Source organism: Octodon degus, unplaced genomic scaffold (assembly GCF_000260255.1).
Source record: "Octodon degus isolate 3935 unplaced genomic scaffold, OctDeg1.0 scaffold00145, whole genome shotgun sequence".
Lineage (NCBI taxonomy): Eukaryota > Metazoa > Chordata > Mammalia > Rodentia > Octodontidae > Octodon > Octodon degus.
In genome coordinates, this window is record NW_004524721.1 from 3,620,278 (window position 1) to 3,642,802 (window position 22,525).

Sequence of the window (22,525 nt, forward strand, 5' to 3'; positions counted from 1 at the left end):
CAGTACTAGGGATTGAATTTAGGATCCCGCGCTTGCGCAAGCGCTTATTCTACTGAGCTATCTCCCCGCCCCCGATAACCATACTTTCTTCAAAAGTCCAAAATAAAACAATATCCTGAGAAAGGGAATATGTGTTTGTTATTAAACATTCTAAATTTTGTATATATCTGTACTTAGGAAATTTTTTATACATGAATGTTTAGCAAATGTTTGTTGAATTGTTTTATTTTTTTAAATATTTATTTATTTACTTATTTATTTTTTGAGGATTGAACTCAGGGCTTTGCGCTTGCAAGGGAAGCGCTTATTCTACTGAGCCATCTCCCCGGCCTGTTTTATGTTGATTAAAGAGTATTGGTAGGAGCATTTCATGTAAGTGTGCTTAAAGTGTAAGGGAACTAATTTTATTTTATAGGTTATTCACATAATAATTAAAAACTCACGCTGGAAAATTTTAAGCATTCAAAAGAGGAAAGAATGGTGTAATGAATCTGGTGTGTTTAACTGTGATTGACTCATGGTTACTGATCTTTCATGTGTATTCCTCTCATCTCTCCCTTTTCTCTTTCATGTATAATTTCCTCCAGTTATCGAAAAATTACTCTTCTTTTTTTTCATACTGGGAATTGAACTCAGGACCTTGCATTTGTCAGGCAGGCACTTATACCCCTGAGCTATAACCCTGGCCCTCAAATAATTTAGACATGATAATTGCACGTTTAAAACTATTTTAGAAATATATATGGCTTAGATAGCACAGGTCCCTTGTAATATCACTCCTGTAAATGGCCTTTAAAAATGTGTTTATGCTATAAAATTGGTAGACTCATTGTGTACACTAAGGCAGAAATATTTCAGCATGGTTTATTTTTTAGTTAAAAGATCTTAATTGACTTCATTTTTAATTCTAGAATCAGGTAACTCTATTCTATAAAATAGGATGAGTAATGAGTATTCCCATGAAATATTTTGAAAACTAAGTTATTCTTGGTAATAAAGTGAGATTATGTAATTATTAAATCAAAAGTGAATTGTATTATTCAAAGTTTAAATGAAAGAGTATGCAAAAACATATATGTGTGTATATGTATGCATATATATTTCCAATATGTATATTTGGACATTTGTATTGTTTTTTCCATAGTTCGTTTTTTAATTGGATCAAAGTTTTTATTTACTTGAAACATAAAAAGAACAAAAATATTACAGGGAAATGTTGTTGAAAGCTTTATTTACATTTACTACTTTTCTGATGTCTTTCCTCTTAATTTTTACAAGCTGTGGCAAAATTGCATTTGCTATATTTTAATTTTTCTTTCTGTGAAGAGGCAAGTGCAAAATTTTTCAGAACCCAACATTTTTAGGCCACTGGGAATGCCTTCCTTTTGAACAAGATAAATGTATATTAAGAAACATTATATAGAAAAGGATACTACTTTGTTTCAAGTATTAGCACCCCAAGATATAAGATAATAAATGATTAGTTTAGAAAGCAGTATAGCAGAGTATATATGTGGGTACCATTTTAAAATCATGGTTACCATTTGGGTTTTCTTTTTCCGTTTTTTTCACGTCAGACGGCTAACGTGCCCACGTCGTAACAAGGTTTGACGGAGGCACATCTCATGCATAAGACATGAACACCCAATCATCACGCTCATGAACCAAAGGATCACCAATTGGGTTCTTGACATAGCTCAGAGATCTTGTCAGTTTATTTTTTTCCACTGGGGAGATAGATAGCTCAGTGGCTTAAGTGCTTGCTTGGCAAGTGCAAGGTACCAAGTTTGATCCCCGATACCACACACACACACACACACACACACACACACACAAAAGCTGTCTCAGTTTATTTTTTCCACCCACCATAAACTATTTCAGACTTTCTCTTCTCTTTTGTAATTTGACTCTTTCCTTTTTTATTTTCTACAGAAGTATACTTCATTACAATAAGACCTATAATTTCTTACCTGTGTACCTCAAAGTTGACTGGCATGTTCTCCCATCCTGTGATTCTGCTTTCTTGTTATAAAGGAGGAAAAATGGCCTGCCTTCTAACTAGACTTAATCTCTTCTTTCTTCTGAGTTCCAGCCACCCTTGCCTTTCTTGTATCTTTGTATTCTGTCTTTTGTGAGATTTTACAGCAAGAATTGAATCATTTCAAGTCTCTCCCACATCAGAATGCTCTCCCATAACTTTATATACTGACCAAGTGTTCCTTAATAGATTGACTAGTAGTTTAAAAACTGTTACTGTTATTTTATGTATTTGGTACAGGGTCTCACTGTGCAGCCTGCTTTAAGCCTTCCCAGGGCTGGGATTATAGGCAGGTGCCACTAAGCCCAGATTTGGTAGCTGGCTCAGTGTGCCTGGGGGGGTGGGGCTGGCAAGGTATGTGGTGCCCAGGATTGAACCCCCTAAAAACTGTTACTGATATTTTCACTCCATCCCTCACTTTGTTTGTACTCTGTAACCTTTTCTTTTCTCTTTTTGGTCTTTTTGAGGCAGGATCTCACTATGCAGTTCAGGCCAGGCTGGTCTTGAACTCCAGTCTTCCTTCCTCAGCCCCCTGAGTGCTGGGATTAGTCATGTGTCCCCATGCCTATTTTCTATTTAGTTTATCATCTCCACTACTCCATAAAATTGTGTTCAGTATCTTCTCTGTTGTAGAATTCATTGAACATTTCCATTGTCATCTTGTCTGTCTTCTCAGCATTATTTTACATGTTCACAGTCTTTTGTATTTTTTATGTAGAGATACGGGAAATTGAACATGGAGGTCCTCAATCATTGAGCTGCATCCCAGCTCTCTTATTTTTTGAGACAGGGTCTTGCTGAGTTGCCCAGACTGGCCTTTTTTTCTTTCTTTTTTGCAGTACCAGGGATTGAACTCAGGACATTGTGCTAGCCAGGCAAGCACTTATTCCACTGAGGTAGCCCCCTGGCTTTTAGGCTGGTCTTGAACTTGTCATCTTGTCTCAGGCCCCAGAACACCTGGAATTGTAGGCATGCCCCACCACAATTGACTTTCTGGTTTTTTGAAGACCTAGTCTTCTGTGAAACCTTTCTTTCCTGTATTGGTTACTCTTCTTGACCTTTGAGTATTGGTAGCTTTGTATTACAATACGTTTTAGTACGTATCACTTGAAATTATTGTATTTATTTCTATCTGAATTTCCAAATAGATCTTTCTTCCATTGAGGTTTAGATTGATAGTTTATCTAATCACCAGCTTGAGACATCTAGGTTTGAATCATAGGTACCCAGGTCTTAAAGGTGATAGAAATTGAACTCATCACCTCTTCCCAAGTTTTATTACTACTGTCCATTCACTCAGTGATACACTGAAACCTGTGTATCATTTTTGAATCCATTGTAATAAGAGGAGAGATGGGACTCTTTGGGATATGTATGTCATGGGGGTAACACTCTCACGAATGGGGATTAGGTGCCTTTATAAAATGGCTTGAAAGAGTATGACACTCTTAACCTTTAGCTTTTTTTTTTTTTTTTTTGAGACAGGGTCTCAGTATGTAGTTTAGACTGGCCTTGAACTCACTATGGAGCCCAGGCTGGCTTTGAATTTTAGGGTGATCCTCATTCCTCAGCCTTCAAGTGCTGGGATTATAGGCATGTGTGGCCATGTCTGGCTTCTTCAAATTTTATAATGGGAGGATGCAGCAAGAGGCACTCATTAGACACTGTACATACACATTTTGAGCTTGAACTTCCCAGCCTGTAGGACTGTGAGAAATAAATATATGTTGTTAATAAATCACCCAGTCTGTGGAATTTGGTTGTGGTACTGTAAACAGACCAAGACATAAAAATCTCTCAGTGAGGGCTAAGAAACTATTTGTAATACAGCGGTTGTCTTTTTATGCTTGCTGCATTTATCTTATGACCTTCATCTTTCCAATCATAATGTTTTTCTTTCAATTAAAAATTATTCTCTAATTTTGTTTTTTATTGGCTCATTATACCTCTCTCTCTCTCTCTCTCTCTCTCTCTCTCTCTCTCTCTCTCTCTCTGTATCATTCCTCATGGGGAGGAATGATAACACATCTGTGTAACACATCTTGGTATCTTCATTTCTTTTTTTTGTATCTGGGATCAAACTCAGGATCTTGCACTGGCCAGACAGGCATTTATTCCATGCCACTGAGCTATCTGCCTGGCTCTTAATTTTTTTTTTTTGAGTGGGGGTGGCGTTTTGGGACAGCATGTTGCCATGTAGTTTAGGCTGGCCTTGAACTCCCAGCAGTCCTCCTGCCTCAGCCTCCCAAGTGTTGGGATTACAGGACTGTTCATTTTTTGAGCCCCTATCCTGCCCGTATTTCCCCTTTTCTTTTTCCCCCTCTCCCTCCATCTCTTGGTTCCCTTCTCTTTTGCAAAACATCTATCTCTGTATTTTATATTATCTTTATTTGTATTTTGGGTTCCTCATATAAGAGAAACCATGCAAGATTTGAGCTTATGTGTCTTATTTATTTCATTTACTATTATGGTCTCAAGATATATCTATTTTCCTTCAAATGACTTAAAGTTTATCCTTTATTGGCATTGTGCCACATTTTTTTATCCATTCATCTTTGATGGATCTGTGGGGTACTTCCAAGATTTAGCTGTTATGAATTATTCTGCTATAATGTGATTATGTATCTATCACTGTAATATGATGTCTTTAACCCTTTGGCGAATATACCTACAAGAGGGGAATAGCTAGATCAAATGGATTTTTAGTTTTAGCTTTTAGAAGAATCTTTTTTATGATTTCCATAATGATTATAGTAGTTTACATTCCCATCAACAGTATGCAAGGATTCCTTTTTCTCTGTAGTCTTTCCAACATTTGTTATTATTTAGTTTCTTTCTTTTTTTTTTTTACTACTTTAAAAAATCTATCTATCTATCTATCTATCTATCTATCGATCTATCTATCTATATTTTTTTTTACGGAACCGGGGATTGAACTCAGGTCCTTGCGCTTGCCAGGCCAAGTGCTTATTCCACTGAGCTATCTCCCCGGCCCCTAAAAAATGTATTTATTCATTCATTTGATACAGTCTTGCTATGCAGCTCAGACTTGTAGTGATCTTCCAGTCTCAGCCTCCCCTGTGCTTAAATTACAGGTATGCACCACCATGCCCAGTCTACTTGGCCTGCTCAGTGTGCCCTGGGGCGGGGCTGGCAAGGCATTTGGTGCCAGAGATCAAACCTTGGTCCCTGTGCTTATCTAAGCAGGTGCTTAGAGTGCTGAGTTATCTTCTCAGCCTTTCTTGTTTTTAAAGTAGTTTTGAATAACAAATACCTAGAAGCAGCTGTATCTTCTATTTGTGACATGCTGTCTTCACACTGGTCACTTTTTTTTTTTTTTTTGTTGGAACCAGGGATTGAACTCAGGCCCTTGTTCTTGCCAGGGAAGCACTTATTCTACTGAGCCATCTCCCCAGCCTGGTCACTTTTAATGACCATACCTTCAATAGAATTTTTAATTTCTTGGATTCCTGTTTGGTATTGTTTTTTCATGGATTTCTTTGCTAACCTGGTCTTTGATATTTTGTAATGTGTTGTTTAGCTCATCTAGCTCTTTATTAGTGTCTACTACATCAATGATTATTTTGTGAAATCCATCAATTTTATGTGTGTGTTCGTTTTGCTTTTTTTTTTTTTTTAATGAATTTACTACAGGGCCTACAGGGTCGACAGGCTGTACAGGGTCTCCATTACATAGATTGGACTCGTAGTAATTCTCCTGTTTTCAGCTTTCCAAGCACTGGGATTACAGGTGTGTGCTACCATACCCAGTCTCAGTTGCCGCCTCAGCACACCCCAGGGTTAGGGCTGGCATTGCACACCAGGGATTGAACCCCTGCTGCTACGCTCTGCCTAAGCAGGTGCTTTAGTTCTCTGAGCTATCTGACTGGCCCTGTTTGGCTTTTTGAGACAAGATCTCACTATGCAGTTCAGGCTGGCCTTGAGCTCACTTTGTAGCCCAGCTGGTGTTGAGCACTTTAACAATCCTCCTGCTTCAGCCTCCTGATTGCTAGGATTATAAGCATGCCCCACCAAGCACAGCTGAGCCATCAGCTGTTTAGTTGTCATTTTAGGCTCACTTAGCTCCCTATTGATGTTTGTATGTTTGTTTAATCTCCACTGTTATTTTTTGAGTAATTCAGCTGCAAGGCTTTTGATTTTTTTTTTTTTTTCTCAGTGTCCCAGGGATCTACTTTGGAGAAGTTGGGAGTTTTCATAGGTATTTTGTTGCCTTGTTTTCTTATGCTATCGTTTTTTGTGTTGAGATTTGGGGGTACTTATAGTGGAAAGACTTTATTGCTAATATGGAGATCTCTGTAGTTAGTGTCTACCTTTCAGTGATGTGGTCTTGGTATGGTTAACTATAGGCCTTTGCCTTTTTACCAAGATCTGACCACCTCTGTTACCTTTGGTAGGGAAGGATTCATTCTGTTTGGCCCAGCATCCTATTCTCCAGAAAGAGATTGCTGTAGATGACACAGAGGTAATCTAGTTAGTGACATACATACAGAAAACCTATTGACAGGAGCATCTCTGCCACTCTGGCGATAGCAACTAAGTCAGCAATGTTTACATTAAAGACAAACTAGATATTGAAATACCATAAAAAGAAATAAATGTGCCACTCTTAGCCATCTCAAAGAAATCTGTAATTATACTATAAATACTTAAACCAAGTAGTTACACAGAGTAAATATTTACTAAATGCAACAGCTATACTTCCACAACAATATAAAAGACTTAAATAGTAATAGCATAGAATTAATTAAAGATTAATAAAACTTAATGGTTATACTAGTGAAGAGGAGAGGTAGGATATGGAAGAATGAAAAAGGGAAAATATGAAAAATTAACTAAAGAAAGATAAGAAAAAGGTTGAAGACAAAGAATCTTGTTTAGGAGTAAGGAAATTAATAGAATTACATAATGTTAGCAGAAGAGAGCAAACAAAAAGAACAAAAAAGAAAGAATTTAAAACAAGAAATAAAAGAAAAAAGATAAAAAAAAAAAGGGAAAAAGGAAAGCCCCACAAACTCTGGAAAACTAATGAAGAAGAAAGAGGAGAAAAAAGTCTGTGAAAAAGATATTTCTATGTTTAAATGAGTAATTTCTTTCCAGAATCTGTAGTTTTAGAATTCAGCAAGTTAGTTTTCTCTGCCTAGCCTTCAGAGACAAGTCTGGCCTTTACCCACACTTTATTTTTTAGGGTCTCATTATACATACAGTACTGGTGATTGAACTTGGGTCCTTGCGCTTGCCAGGCAGGTGCTTACACCGCTATCTCTCCAGCCCTGTACTTAGCCTTCCAGGCTGTGAGTTTGAGATCCCGCCCTCTCCAGAGACTCTTGTTTTCCCCAGATTATGGCAGTCATCCAAGGTGAGGTGTCTCTTTACTCATTTTGGTAGTTGGGGAAAGCAATCAGACCCCTGAACTTGCTGGATTAGGCATCAGAATAAGGATTCTAACAGCCCATTGTATTTAGTGTGAGCACTTTCATACTCAGCTGCTTGTGAAAGCTGCTTGTGTAGGCATGGCTTCTCAGCATGGAGGTTGGGGCCCCATGTCATCTTCTACCTTCTCAGGGAACCTATCTCTAGGCTACATTGTCTCTGGACTATCTATGTCCAGTCACCATGGGAGGGGGGCCAACAAAGGGAACCCTGAAGTGAAGTTGTGTTTTAGTTGTTCTTGGATTTAGTCTTATGTAATGGTCTCAAAATGGCACCTGATTAAACATTCTCTGGCATTATGATGGGCACTGTGGTGAATTCCTAGTTGTTGCCTACTGTGTGGAATGATTCACCTTGGGGAGTTAAACCTTCATGCTATTTTTGCTGTTTTTAATTGCTGTGGGTTTTTCTTGGGGCTAGTGCTACTGACTCTGGAGGCTTATCTGTGTTTGGATAGATAGATTTCTTTCCCCAGAAGCCCAGATAAGCTTTTTTTGTTTCTGTGTTGTGATTCATTTCTCTAAATTCCTTACAGTTCCTGATTTCCCTCTCAGTTGCTTCCTGGTAGTTTACTTTTTTTCTTTTTACCAAGTTGTTTTCCAGGTGTTTGGATTCTGGGCTCTGGAGAGGCTGTGTCTTGCTCTTTATTGCTGTGCTACATTTTAGTTCGCAAATTTCATTCTTTTTTGTGTGTGCTTTTGAGACAGGGTCTCACAGTGCAGTTCAGGCTGGCCTTAAGCTGACTTTATATTTGTAGCAGAGTCTGGTCTCAAACTCATAATGATCCTCCTGCCTCAGCCTCCCAAGTGCTGGGATTACAGGTGAGTGCCACTGTGCCCAGCTTTCCAAGTTCATTTTTTTCTGCTTGTGCAAATAATATTCTTTTTGATGAGAAAATTCACTCTTCCTGATCTGAGTGTTACTAATAGATCTATTCTAAGAATTCTGATAAAAGGTTACTATATGCATTCATAGATTAATTTTTTACTTGATAAAAATCCCTTGAGTACATACTGTGTGTCAGGTATAGTAGAGCTCACAGATACAATTGGGGCAAAGGAAAGGGGATTTTCCTTATAGAAAAGGTTGGACAACTAACATGCACTAAAAATAATACAGTTTAAGTTCTTTCCTGCACTTCCCTGGCAAGTGCAAGGGCCTGAGTTCAATCCCCAGTTCTTTCCTTTTTTTTTCCTTCGGTATCAGGGATTGAACTCAGGACCCTGTGCTTGCCAGGCAAGTGTTTATTCTACTGAGCTATCTCCCTGGCCCCTAACTTCTGCTTAAAAAGTAAGGTGGGTAAGATAGGAGACAGAACATTGAGTCTAGGAGGGAGTTCTTTACCTAGAGTGCTTAGAAAGTGTTACTCAGTGGAGGTAACTTTTGAGCCGGACAGTTGGAAGACATTCTCTGTTTGAACATCTAAGGAAAAAGAAGTAAAGACTGTGAGATGTCAGAAATCTTTGCCAGGTTAATATGGCTGGAGACTAGTTAATAAGAGGGAGATAGATCAGCTAGATTATTAAGTACACAGTGTCCACCATAATGCCAGTTAGCCCATGGTTGGATTTCATTTGGAGTGTGATGGTGTTAATCACTGGAATAATTATACATTATGACCAAATTCATCCCAGAGATACAGGGATGGTTCAACATACGTAAATCAATACATGTAGTATAATATATCATATGAACAGAACTGTGGTGGATTGAGAACTGGTGGTCAACTTGTAACAGTCAGCTGAGCTGAGTCAGTGTGGTACTGGGTATGGAAGACCCACCTGAGGATTATTGCCAACAAAATGGAAAGAACTGGAGGAGAATTGGTACTGTTGGAGGCTGTTGGTTCTCCTGGAGGAGCTTTTCATTCTGGCTTTTCTGATACGAACTTGGCTGTTCTTCTGATCGTCAAAGGATCTCAGGACCTTGTTGCTGAGGATTGCTGTGGTACTTTTTAGAGGAGCTCTGTTTCTTTCTTTCTTTTTTTTTTTTTTTTTTTTTTTTTTTTTTTTATTTATTTAAGAGAGAGAGAGAGAGAGAGAGAGAGAGAGGTGTGTGTGTGTGTGTGTGTGTGTGTGTGTGGCCAGCTCAGCCCACCAGGGGGCGGGGCTGGCTGGCATGTGGTGCTGGGGGATTGAACCACGGTCCCTGATGCCTTGCCAAGCTGGTTCTAAGTAGGTGCTTTAGACCACTGAGCCATCTCTCCAGCCCAGGAGCTCTGTTTCTGACTTTGAGTGTTGTTTCCTGCGTCTGAAGCCAGTCCCTCAGCCTGGTGGCACAGACTTTCTAGTTTCCACTGATGACCTTTGGGCCCTTCCAGAGCAGATCTGTAAAACTGACTTCTAGTGGGACTTGTAGGGGCATTGTGATGGTCTCTAGGTCTTCCCCTGGACTTTGCAGGACATCGCCATGGGTTTCAGGCCCTCAGCTGGATTAATTTGGTCTCTAATGTGTAAACAGATTTCCTGGACTCTTTTGTTTTGAACTCTTTGGTTGACTGTGATAAAATAATCCTATAAGTTGTATGCCTTATATTGTTTTCCTTGCAAACCCTGACCGTAAGAACCAATGACAAAAAACACATGTTTGTTTCAGTAGATGCAGAAAAAGCTTTTGATAAAGTGTAGCACCTATTCATGATAAAAACTAAACAGAAAATTGGAATAAATGGTCTTTATCTCACTCTAATAAAAACCAAATAGGACAAATGAACAGCTAACATACTAAATGGATAGAAACAAAACTTTCACCCTAAAATCAGGAACAAGACAAGGATGTCCATTGTCACCACTGTTATTCAATGTAGTTTTGGAAATTTTAGCCAAAGCAATTAGATAGAAGAAGGAAAAAGAATAACAATAGGAAAGGAAGAAGTTAAATTATTATTATTCGGGGATGATATGATATTCTAAATAGAAGACCCCCAAAACTCCGCCAAAAGACTTGTAGATGTAAAAAGCAAATGTAGTAGTGTAGCTAGGTATAAAGAACACTCAAATCAATAGCCTTCCTGTACATGAATAACAAATTTACTGAGAAAGAAATTAGGGAAACAACATCTTTCACAATAGCATCTGAAAATATGAAATACCTAGAAATCAGTCTAACAAAGGAAATGAAAGGCCTCATTGAAAACTACACTACTCTGATAGAGGAGATTGAAGAAGATATCACAAAATGAAAAGATATCCCTTGCCATATTTCCAAAACTGTTACACACATTTAACACAATCCTGATCAAAATTCCAACATCATATCTCACAGAGTTAGAGAAAACAAAGCTAAAATTTGGAACCTGAAGAGATTAGGAATAGCAGAGGCACTTCTGGATAACAAAGACAAGGCAACGGGCAACACAATTCCACATTGAAATTATACTATAAAGTTGGTGTGATTAAAAACAGCATGGTACTGGCAAAAAAGGGAAAAAAACAAAAAGCCCAAAACCAGACCTGATGATCAGTGTAATAGATTAGAAAATGCAAAAAAAAAAAAAAAAAAAAAAACAAACCAGAAACACTCTCGACATACTTAGGCAACACGTGATACTGGAAAAACTGGCTTTCCACATGGCAAAGATTTCTTTCTTCCATCATGCACTAAAATGGACCAAAGCTCTAAATATTAAAACACAAACATTAAATGTGCTGGAAGATAGAGTAGGTAAACTTTTTTTAATTTTTTTTTTTCTTTCAATTTTTGCGGAACTGGGGATTGAACTCAGGCCCTTGTGCTTGCGCTTGCCAGGGAAGCACTTATTCTACTGAGCCATCTCTCAGGCAGGTAAAACTGTTGACACTGGTGTAGGCAAAGACTGTATAAATAAAATTCTGGTCTTACAGGAATTATCACAGAGAATCAACAAGTGAGATCTTACTTTGCTATAAAGCTTTTGCACAGCAAGGGAAACTATTAGTAGAGAGAAGAGACAGCCACAGTGTGGGAAAAAATATTTGCCAGCTGTTCCTCGGACCAAAGATTACTATTGAGAACATACAGAACTCAAAAAAGTCAGACCCCCCCTCAGAAAGACCCAACCGAAAAATGGGCATCTGAGATAAACATAATATACACTTCTTTTATAAATACATAAAAAAGAGCTGAGGAGATAGCTCATTGATCTAAGTGCCTGCCTGGCAAGCCCAGGACCCAGGTTTGATCCCCAGTACTGCATGCTGTGCGTGCCAGCCAATGAAACCAGGCATGGTGGTGCACAATTGTAATCCAAGCACTGGGGAGGCTGAGATGGGAGAATCACTACAAGTCTGAGCTGCATTATGAGAACCTGTACCAAATAAAGAAGAAATTTTTTTAAAAGTGAAAAATACATTAAAAAAATGTTTGACATCATTGATCATTTGAGAGATGGAAATTACAACAACACTGAGATTCCATCTCACCCCAGAAAGAAGGGCTCTCATCAAGAAATCAGCCAATAACAAATGCTGGAGGGGCTGTGGAGCAAAAGGAACCCTTCTCCACTGGAAGAGTGTACACTAGAGATATGGACTGGTGCAACCACTGTGGAAATCAGTTTGGTAATTCCTCAAACAATAGGATTGGAGGTCCCATTTGACTATTCCCCTCCTGGGTATTGTCTCCCCCAAATTAAAAGCAGCATACCACAGTAATGTATGCACACCCATGTTTGTAGTGGCATACCGTAATATTGGGAACAGCTGAAATGAACATCAACTGGTGAATGGATAAAGATTAGTTTTTTTATACAATGGAGTACTACTATGCTTCATAAAGAAGGATAAGCTTGAAACATTCCTAGGTAAATGAATGCATTTTGAGACCATACCATTAAGTAAAACTGGACAGGTATGCGTATACCATATTGTTTCTCTGGTGTCAGAAACTGAAAGTGGAAATAAGGACTAAAAGATATAATAGGTATTGTAAAATGGGAATAAAATGTTTAAACAGGAAGGGGATCAAGAGAGAGGGAAGGGGGAAAGGCAAAAAAAGGAAATGGAAAAAAACGAGAAAAGAAAAACATGGAAACAAAGCTTTTGGGGCTGGGGAGATAGTTCAGCAGTCTAAGTGCCTGCCTTTCAAGTGCAAGGACCTGGTTTCAATTCTCACATGCTCTTCTTTTTCTGGGAAACACCAAATGGCGGATGACGCCAGTGCAGCAGGAGGGGCCGCAGGTTCCCGGGGCCCAGGCAAGGGAGGCAGCGGAAGCCGCTGCGGAGGCTTCGGCAGTGGCCTTCGAGGTTGGGGGTGCGACAGAGGCCAGGGCTGGGGCCAAGGCTGTGGGGCTCGCGGCGGGGGTAAGGCTGAGGACATAGAGTGGATTCCTGTCACCAAGCTGGGCTGTCTGGTCAAAGACATGAAGATCAACTCGCTGGAGGAAATTTACCTTTTTTCCTTACCCATCAAGGAGTCTGAGATTATTGACTTTTTCCTGGGCACATCCCTCAAATATGAAGTTCTGAAGATCATTCCTGTGCAGAAGCAAACTTGTGCTGCCAGTGGACCAGGTTCAAGGCATTTGTCACCATTGGGGACTACAACAGTCATGTTGGCCTGGGTGTAAAGTGTTCCAAGGAAGTAGCCACTGCCATTCTTGGGACCATTATTCTGGCCAAGCTCTCCATTGTCCCCTGAGGAGAGGCTACTGGGGAAACAAGATCAGCAAGCCCCACACTGTTCCTTGCAAGGTGACTGGCCGCTGTGGCTCTGTGTTGGTGCATTTGATCCCTGCCCCCAGAGGCACTGGCATTGTCTCAGCCCCTGTGCCCAAGAAGCTGCTACTGATGGCTGGTATTGATGACTGCTACACCTCTGCTAGGGGCAGCACTGCTACTTTGGGCAACTTTGCGAAGGCCACCTTTGATGTCATCTCCAAGACCTACAGCCATTGGACCCCTGACTTCTGAATATTATTTTTTTTTTAATTTTTTTTTTCATTTATTTGAGAGAGAGAGAGAGAGAGAGAGAGAGAGAGAGAGGTGTGTGTGTGGTCAGCTCAGCCCACCAAGGGGCGGGGCTGGCTGGCATGTGGTGCTGGGGGATTGAACCGCGGTCCCTGATGCTTTGCCAAGCCTGTTCTAAGTAGGTGCTTTAGACCACTGAGCCATCTCTCCAGCCCCTGGACCCCTGACTTCTGGAAAGAGACTGTGTTCATCAAGTCTCCCTATCAGGAATTCACTGACCATCTTGTGAAAACCCACACCAGAGTCTCTGTCCAGAGGACTCAAGCTCCAAAAGTAGCTACAACATAAGGGGTTTTTACACAAGAAAAATAAAATGAATTAAGTCTGTAAAAAAAAAAAAAAATTCTCACATGCTGTGCCAGTCTCAGAACCCCGGGCACACTGTCCTGACCAGTGAAACCAGGTCTGATGGTACATGCCTGTAATCCCAGCACTGGGGAGGCTGAGGCAGGAGGAGCACTATGAGTCTGAGCTGCTTAGTGAGACCCTGTACCAAATAAATAACTTTTAAAAAAAGTTTTTGCAAATGGAAAGAAAAGTGGGAAAAGAAAAGAATCAAGTTATATCATGTACAGGTACAAATTGTGTATGATAAGTGTAACTATTATGCATATCTAAAGGTACCAATAAAATCTCATAGCAAAAAAAAAAAAATCATTAGAATTGTTGATTTAGCTTTTAAAGAATCACTCAGTCTATCCAGTAGTAACAGATTGAAGAGGAGGCAAGAGCAGAATCAGCTAGCACAGAAGGTGCAGCTTAGGTCATGATGAGGAGTTAGGTTAGGTGGATGTTTTAAGGCCTAGCTGAACAGAACATGTTGGTAATTGTATGTGGTTTGTGAGGAAAAGATAAATCAAAGGATAACTCCTTGCTTTGATTTTTTTCCTAAGCACCTGTGTGGTTGATGGCAGGGTATGGAGAAGAATGAAGAGTTGTTTGTTACATTTTTTTTGGTGGAACCAGGCATTGAACTCAGGCCCTTGTGCTTGCCAGGGAAGCCCTTATTCTACTGAGCCATCTCCCCGGCCCCTGTTACATGTTAAGTGAGATACTTGTTACACAACCTGTTAGGTAGACCAGATAGCCATTGTGGAGCTCAGGGAAGCGTCAGTGTTGTAAATTCATATTTCAGTATATAGAAATAGTTAAGAGGTGTTCAATAGAGATACAGTATTTATGTAATTTACAGCTTTGCTGAATAGCCACAGTAACAACTAAAATAATCAGTTTGAAATTAATTTTCTTTTTTTTTGGTGGAACCGGGGATTGAACTCAGGCCGTTGCGCTTGCCAGGCAAGCACTTATTCTACTGAGCTATCTTCCCAGCCCCCTGAAATTAATTTTCATAGTATATTTTATTTAACCTGGTATACCAGGTAATATTTCAATAAGCAATCAATAGAAATTATTAATTTATGTTCTTTTTCTGATTTCTTTGGAATGTGATGCTGATGGCAAATCTTAATTGCAAGATGGATATTGAAAAACTGGTAGGATTAATAAATCTTGTGGTGTGAAAGTATAATTGAAATTGAGATTCTAGAGTAAACTACATAGAGGTTGAGTGTTTAGAATGGTGGATTTTTGACACACAGATTTTTGGAAATAGTATAATCATAGTAGTTTCTTACTGTGGTGAGGAGAAGACATTTGGAATTAATGAAATCAGGTAAATGAGACAAGAGTTTTGGGTATATAATCTGAATTGTGATACCACTAGAAATAATGATGGTAGTAGTCAAGAGTTAGACTGTTAGGTGCTAGAATCCTTAGTGAAGGATGGAGTAGATAAATATGTCCCATCAGGCTAACTTTAATCTTTAGACAATATGCTTAAATAATATTCATATAGTATGAATCTTTATTTCCTTTGCAGCATTCATTTCAGTTGTTTGATACTTTATACCAGTCTTCAAGAGGAGAGAACCAAGTTTGTTTTGTTTCTTAGAGTATTTCCAGTGCTTGCCAATGCCTGGCACATTAAGCTCCTTAAATGTTTACATGAACTGTGTAAGAAGCTAGAGGTTTGGTTGTGATCTTCCTTCTATGAGGAAAAAAATTTTTTTTCCTTGAGACAGGGTCTTGACATGTAGTTTAGGCTGGCCTTAAACTCACGATGATCCTCCTGCTTCAGCCTCCCAAGAGGTGGAATTTACCACCATGTACCACCATGCCTGGCTAGAAGACATCTTCTGTACAGTCAAAATCTAATACAGTTCATAATTTTTCATGCTTCATAAAGAACTTTTTTTTTTTAAGAACTTTTTTTTGAGACAAGGTTTTGCTGTGTAGCCTGGGATAGCCTCAATCATAGAGATCCTCCAACCTCAGCCTCCTTAGTGTTGGATTGCAGGCATGTGCCACCATGTCTGGCTCATCTAGAACATTTTTAAGTGAAACCTGCTCCTCATCCCCCTTTTCCTTTTTCTTCATGCAGTTGGTTGACAGTGTTGAAGACAAAGACTGCTGTTATAGTTAGTGACAATGCCTTGATTCATCCTAAGGTGCTGTGGGTTTTATTCACCTTTGCTTTTGTAATGTCAGCATAAGTGTTAAAAGCAAAGAAGAAAAATAGCAGTGTTGTGAAAATAGTTTTAACCTTGTGAGCAACCCCTTCCCCTTCTGAAAAGGTCTTAGGGCTCTTTCCCCCAGAGTTCTAGAGTCACACTACAGAATCTTTGTGATCGTTGATTGGTTCTGTAAACTTAATAATAATTTTTTTTTCTTTTTTTTTGGTGGAACTGGGGATTGAACTCAGGCCCTTGCACTTGCCAGGAAAGTGCTTATTCTGCTGAGCCATCTCCCCAGCCCCCCATGATTTTCTTTCTTTGATAATGGGAATCTAAATTTTAAGTATTGTGTATTAATATGTTTGTTGAACATTTCTAACCTAGAATTAAAAAATTTGGAGTTCCTTTTGAAAAAGTTGTCTCAGCATAGTATGTATGATGCTTATTTTAGACACAGTATGATGTTTATTTTGGACAAATTTTTAGTTTCTGGGTCTTAATGCTGAGGATGTGTCACTTCTGATAAACTTCCGTGTTTTAAAATTTTCATCTACCCATTTCTACATGTTTTACTTATTCTGAACATTTAGTAGTATGTTTTTATAAATTTGATTTGTAGACAGCCTTCCCAAACTCTTTAATTTTACGGAAGCAGTAATAAATGTTTCATTAAATTTTACAATGATGGGGGTCCTGTGATAGAGCTTAGTGGCATAAGTGCCTATCTGGTAAGTGCAAGGTTCTGAGTTCAATCCCTGGTACCACAAAAAAAAAAAAAAAAAAAAAAAGAAAAAAGAAAAAAGAAAAAAAAACTTTACAGTGATGTATTTATTTTTAATTTGCATATATTCTAAATTGGATTTAAAGAAATGTGAAGATAATAAATGGGCTATGTACATAACTTCCCTTTCAGTAGTAATATGTACAGATTCCACTAAAAATGTGTATATACTTCAGAGAAAAAAAAGTTGTATAAATATTTTAATACTAAATTTATTGGGATATCATGAGATAAATACAAGTTGCCTTCAGTTTTTACAACTACAAAAGGTGCTCACAGTGGTTGCCATTAACTTCCAGACATTTATTAGTGGGGTGAGCTGCTGCTTGGGTAACCTTGGTCATTGAGATTGCTGTACATTCATTTTCAATTTCTTCTCTAAGGGCTGGCAGTGTAGTAGGTTTTCTGTGATATATGTTATCCTGTAGGATTCCCCATATGAGGATAATGCCATCTGTTGAAAAAACATGCTATTTTTTCTTTCCTGAATTGTGTATACGTTTTTGGCAGCCCCTCCCTTACCTTCCTCTCCCTTTCCCCTCTCTTGTTTTGTTTTGTTTTAAGACAGAGTCTTGATGTGTAGTTTAGGCTGGCCTTCAACTCACTGTATAGCCCAGACTGGCCTTGAACTCTTGGCAGTCTTCCTTAGCAGTCAGCCTCCCAAGTTCTGAGATGACAGGTGTATGCCACCTGTAGTAATACATATGAAAAATATTGCAAAGCAAGTGCCAAAATTTTTATAGGCTATCAAATTAGAATCATGGGAGTCCTAAAAAATAGTAAAATTAAATATATGTGTGTATGTAATAAGCTTCATAGTATAACAGAACGTATTACCATAGTTTGCCACCTGTTATTCAACAACTTACAAAATATATTTTTTTTTCCTTTTTGAGATAAAGTCTTGTGGTATTGTTCAGGCTGGGCTGGAACTTCTGTCAGATGATCTTGCTTCAGCCTCCTTAGTATCTGGAATTACAGTAAAATGGCATATTGCTTAACTAAGAAACATTTTCCTTCATATTAGCTGTGGGTTTTGTCACTGAGATAGAGTGTCTGCCCTTAAGGAGTTTTTGTTTCAGCTTCCCCCACCAATCAAGTAAATTACAAAGTATAATAAATTATATTACAGGAAAGCACATGTTTACGTGAGGGTACATCAGGTACCTCACTTAGCTTGGAATGTCAGAGAAATATTGTTGCATTTGAAATCTGAAAGGTAAAGTGTGTGTTAGTCATGAAGATTTGGGGGAGGTGCCTGGCAAGCGAAAGAACCTGAGTTCAATCCCTGGTTCTGAAAAAAAAAAAAAAAAATTTGGGGGAGGGAACATAATAATTGTAACAGGGGGAATAGCATGAGTACAGCCCAGAGGTGAGTGACAGCAAAGCAGTTTTGAACAGTTTATGAGCCTGTGTACTACATAAACAACAGAGTTTATCTGTGGGGAGCTGGGAAAGAACCAGATCAAATAAAGAATTATTGGCTGTGTTAAAGATTTTGTTTTTGTTTTTGTTTTTGTTTTCCCCCTGAAGCTAAAGGCGTGGACAGTTTTAAGCAATGGGATAACATTACCTTTGCTTTTAAAAATGTTATTCTTCGGGCTGGTGAGATGGCTCAGTGGTCTAAAGCACCTACTTAGAACAAGCTTAGCAAAGCACAGGGACCACGGTTCAATCCCCCAGCACCACATGCCAGCCAGCCCCGCCCCCAGGTGGGCTGAGCTGGCCACACACACAAATAAAAATAAAAAATAAAAAAAAAATGTTATTCTTATTTAAAGTGGAGAACAGATTAGGAGGTTTGAATTACAGATTAAAAGAGCTCCAATTCACCTCCTTCAGCCTTCCAAGTGCTGGGATTACAGACATGCACCACCACACCCAGACTGTGACCTACATTTGTTTTACTGTTCTAGAAAGTGAGTATTTGATTATATTGCTATGTGTTGAAGTAGCTATAGGCAGACTCATTAAGTAAACAGTTAATTATTTGGTTTTTTTGCTAGTTACTATGATGCCTATATTGTTGTGGAATTCATACTTAAATGTGGAAATGTTTTGTATAGAAGGAAAGTGTTATTTTTGAAAGATTTTTAATTTTAGCTTTGACGGTCAGAATTTTGTTTATGGAAAGAATTATTTTAAAGTATTTTAAAATGTAGATAATATGTTCTTATAAAATATTCAAGTAATAGAGTTGTATGAAAAATAAAATGTAAAATAATCCTTTCTTCTTCCTGTACTCTTTATTCAATTTCTCCCCACAAATTTTTGTTGTTTGTTTTATATCCTTCTAGTTTTTGTGCAAGATAAGGTAGATTTTGGAAGATTACTGTTGCATTGGAGCAAGATGAATTGCAGAAGGGAGAAAGTGAATGCAGAGCAACTAGATAGAAGACTTTCATATTTGTCCAGAACTTAAGAGTATGTCTTGGACAAGTGTGGTGGCACATGCCACTAATCCTAGCACTTGGGAGGCTGAGGCAGGAGGATTTACAAGTTCAAGGCCAGCCTGGGCTTCATAGTGAGTTCCAGGCCTGCCTAAACTACATGGCAAGACCCTGTCTCAAACAAACAATAATGAGTATATCTTGAATTGAGATAACTGTAGTGGTACAGTACCTAAAAAGAGGGTAAGAATGAATTTGGTGAAAGCAATATGTGCTCCCTAAGGAAAAAGCTGAAATATGGCTTACTTTATACCTGTTTCATTCTCTTCTACCTTATAAGATGCCTACAGAAGGTTGCAGTCACAGACATGAATCTATAGACCTTCTTTTTCAGCCATTAGAACAGAATTGGTTCCTGATGCTCTTCAGCTTTTGTTCCTCCACAGTGGGAATGATTGACAAAGAGGTGGGTTGGAGAATAATTAAGCTTGACTGTTATGTTAGCTGGCTGTGTGGGCAGAAGGGATGAGGGAGAAAGAAGAGGAAAGGGACTGCAAGGTCTCTGGCTGTATACTTATAGTCACATGAGGATGAGGAGCAGGTTTCTCCTTATTTTGATGTTCTGCCAAATCTTGTGTATTAGAATCTTACTAAAAGTAATTAAAATATATAATAAGTTTTTACATGGATTGGAAGCTATCCATTCTCTAACACTTAATTTGTTTTATCTTTTTTTCAATTGTTTTTCCTTTTTCTCTAAACTTTTGTTCTTTTTTTCTTCCAATTTTGCATGCATATATCTGGTAATATGAACAACTAATTTGAAGACAACACTATGCTTTGCAACAAATACTGTGAAATTCATATTTTGTTTAGTGATATTCTGTACCATTTGTAATTTTTGTTTTAATACTAGTTTGTACTCCTTTTTATGTATTTAGTACAGGGTTTATAGGGTCTCACTACACAGATCAGACTTTTAGTGACCCTCCTGTTTTCAGCCTCCTAAGCACTGGGATTACAGGCATGCAACACCATGTCCATTCTCAGTCCCTGTCCCAGCATGCCCCAGGGGCAGGGTCAGCATTGCACGTCATGAGGTGGGGATTTAACCCCAGACCCTGCGTCTACCTAAGCAGGCGCTTTAATCCACTGAGCTATGGGGCTGGCCCTGTACTCTCTTTAAAAAATTTTGCTTCAAGGGAAATGTTTTCTTATATTTACCATCATTTCTTTTTCTTTTTTTTTTTTTTTTTGGTGGAACCAGGGATTGAATTCAGGCCCTTGAGCTTGCCAGGGAAGCGCTTATTCCACTGAGCCATCTCCCCGGCCCTCTCTTTAAAAATTTTTTTAAAAGTTTTAAAAAAATTGGAAAGAAAACTACGATTCTGTGAAAGAAGTTTTAGAGAGGATTATGAATACAGTGTTAGGTGGGTGGTCACAGTGAAATCTTCTTGTAAGGAATGATGAGTCTTGTTGACTTTTTTGAGAAGGGGTCTTGTTACATAGTTCAGACTGGTCTTGAAGGATTTTTTTTTTTTTTTTTGCTCTGAATGCCTTCAGGGGAGGTTTGGCTGGCTTGAGTTGTGGGGATCGAACCACAGCAACCTGAGCCTGACTGCTTTGTTGAAGCAGCCACTTAAAGAACTGAGCTAAGGGGCAGGCCCCCCAGACTGGTCTTGAACTCACTGCATAGCAGAGGCTGGCCCTGAATTTGTGGCAGTCTTCCTACCTGTGCCTCCTGAGTGCTGGGATTACAGGAATGTGGCACTGTACCTGGTTGTTGAGATTTGAATGTAAAGGCGTTGATAGTATAGGGAAGGTGGGGAGGTAAGAGATACTGGTAGTTAGAAACAGCCTGTCAGTAAACATGTTGAAGAGAGCTGAGTAGTGTCAGATGCAAAGGAGAGTAGTGGAGGAGATGAAGTCTTAGTAAAAAATATAGCTGAACTGCTGTCCTTGAACTCTAAAAAACCAGTTCAGTGATTTCCACATTTAAAAGTAGCGATAACTATGCTTTAAATTTAAAAATGTTTCGAGGAAATTATCTTTTGTTATATACTGACATACTGTGGTCCTTTGTCTAGACGTATTTGCCATAACCAACAGATATCAATGAATAAGGTGGGTAAATACAAGAGAAATAAGTTATAGGTCTTGATAAACCATCTTTACATAAGCTAGTTGTCATTATTTAGGGGTTGCTTCAATTAGTGGATTTATTTATTAATACAATGGCTTATAGAGCCACTTCTCTCCTGTTCAGTTTTGTGCTTATCTTTACTTTCCTAGGTGAGCATTACTTCCTTTCCTTACATCCATCCCTCACTTCCACTCAGAAAAGAAAGGCAGTATGATACTATCTGTATAAAAGTTCTGTCTCTCTTGGGTTTTGCTTTTTTTTTTTTTCCTGAGGAGCTGAAGAATCCAGTATATTATGGAGTAAATCTGTATTTACATCATGAGAAGAACTGAAATAACAAAGTGTATCCCTCTTATAGTCAGAAGTCTTAGGAAAAGTTTGCTCCCTCAAGATTTTTTTTTTTTTTTTGTATTTGGTACAGGGTCTACAGGATCTTACTACGTAGATTGAATTCATAGTGCTCCTCCTATTTATAGCTTCCAAGGTGCTGGGATTACAGGTGTGGGACACCATGACCATGCCCAGTCTCAGTCGCCTTCTCAGAACCTCGGGGATGGGGCTGGCAGGACAGGCCTGGGGATCAAACTCCCAGCCCCTGCATCTGCCTAAGCAGGCACTTTAATCTGCTGAGCTGTTTAGCTGGCCCCCTCAAGATGTTTTGAGGGGCTGGGGAGATGGCTCAGTAGAATATGTGCTTCCCTGGCAAGCTCAAGGGCCTGAGTTCAATCCTTGGTTCGGCGGGGGGGGGTTGATCTTGTGGAATACTATATAAATTATATAAAGATTATGTTCCGTAATCTTTGTGGCTTCATAGAGATCAGAGCTGAATTGAGGCTTCTAGTACCATACTCTTTGGTTTGTGTGGTCTCTGTATTAACCTACTGCCTTTATCTTCTATATTACTACATATCCAGATTTTTATCTTGTGTTTTTTCTGGGTTTTGTTGTTCTGATACATACTACTGTGTACACATTTTTTGAACTAGTTAATGGTTCTATACCTGAACAATGAAATTGGCATCTTTTTTTTTTTTTGGGTGGGTAGAGAGGGTTAATTGGGTTCCAGGCTCTGATTTTTCTTTTCTTTTTTTTTTTTTTTATGGAATAAGGTGTTTTGTTGCCCTCACTTGTCCTGAGCTTGTGGGTTCAAGTGATCTTCCTATCTTTGATTCCAGAGTAACTGGGACTTAGTGCTTGTAACTGTGCACCTAGAATTCCTTTTTTTTGGGGGGGGGGCAGGGGCAGGATGGAACTCATCATATGG

At 38.8% G+C, this 22,525-nt stretch overlaps 1 protein-coding gene and 1 non-coding gene across 15 annotated transcripts in view; one reads left to right on the forward strand and one right to left on the reverse strand.

The window, feature by feature from the left end:
* Window positions 1-22,525, forward strand: part of Abi1 (abl interactor 1) — a 134,310-nt gene that overhangs the window by 7,736 nt on the left and 104,049 nt on the right. The window lies entirely within an intron of this gene.
* Window positions 1,572-1,673, reverse strand: LOC111812837. Its single transcript, XR_002818226.1, has one exon. It is a non-coding gene; the product is annotated as a small nucleolar RNA U13 (small nucleolar RNA).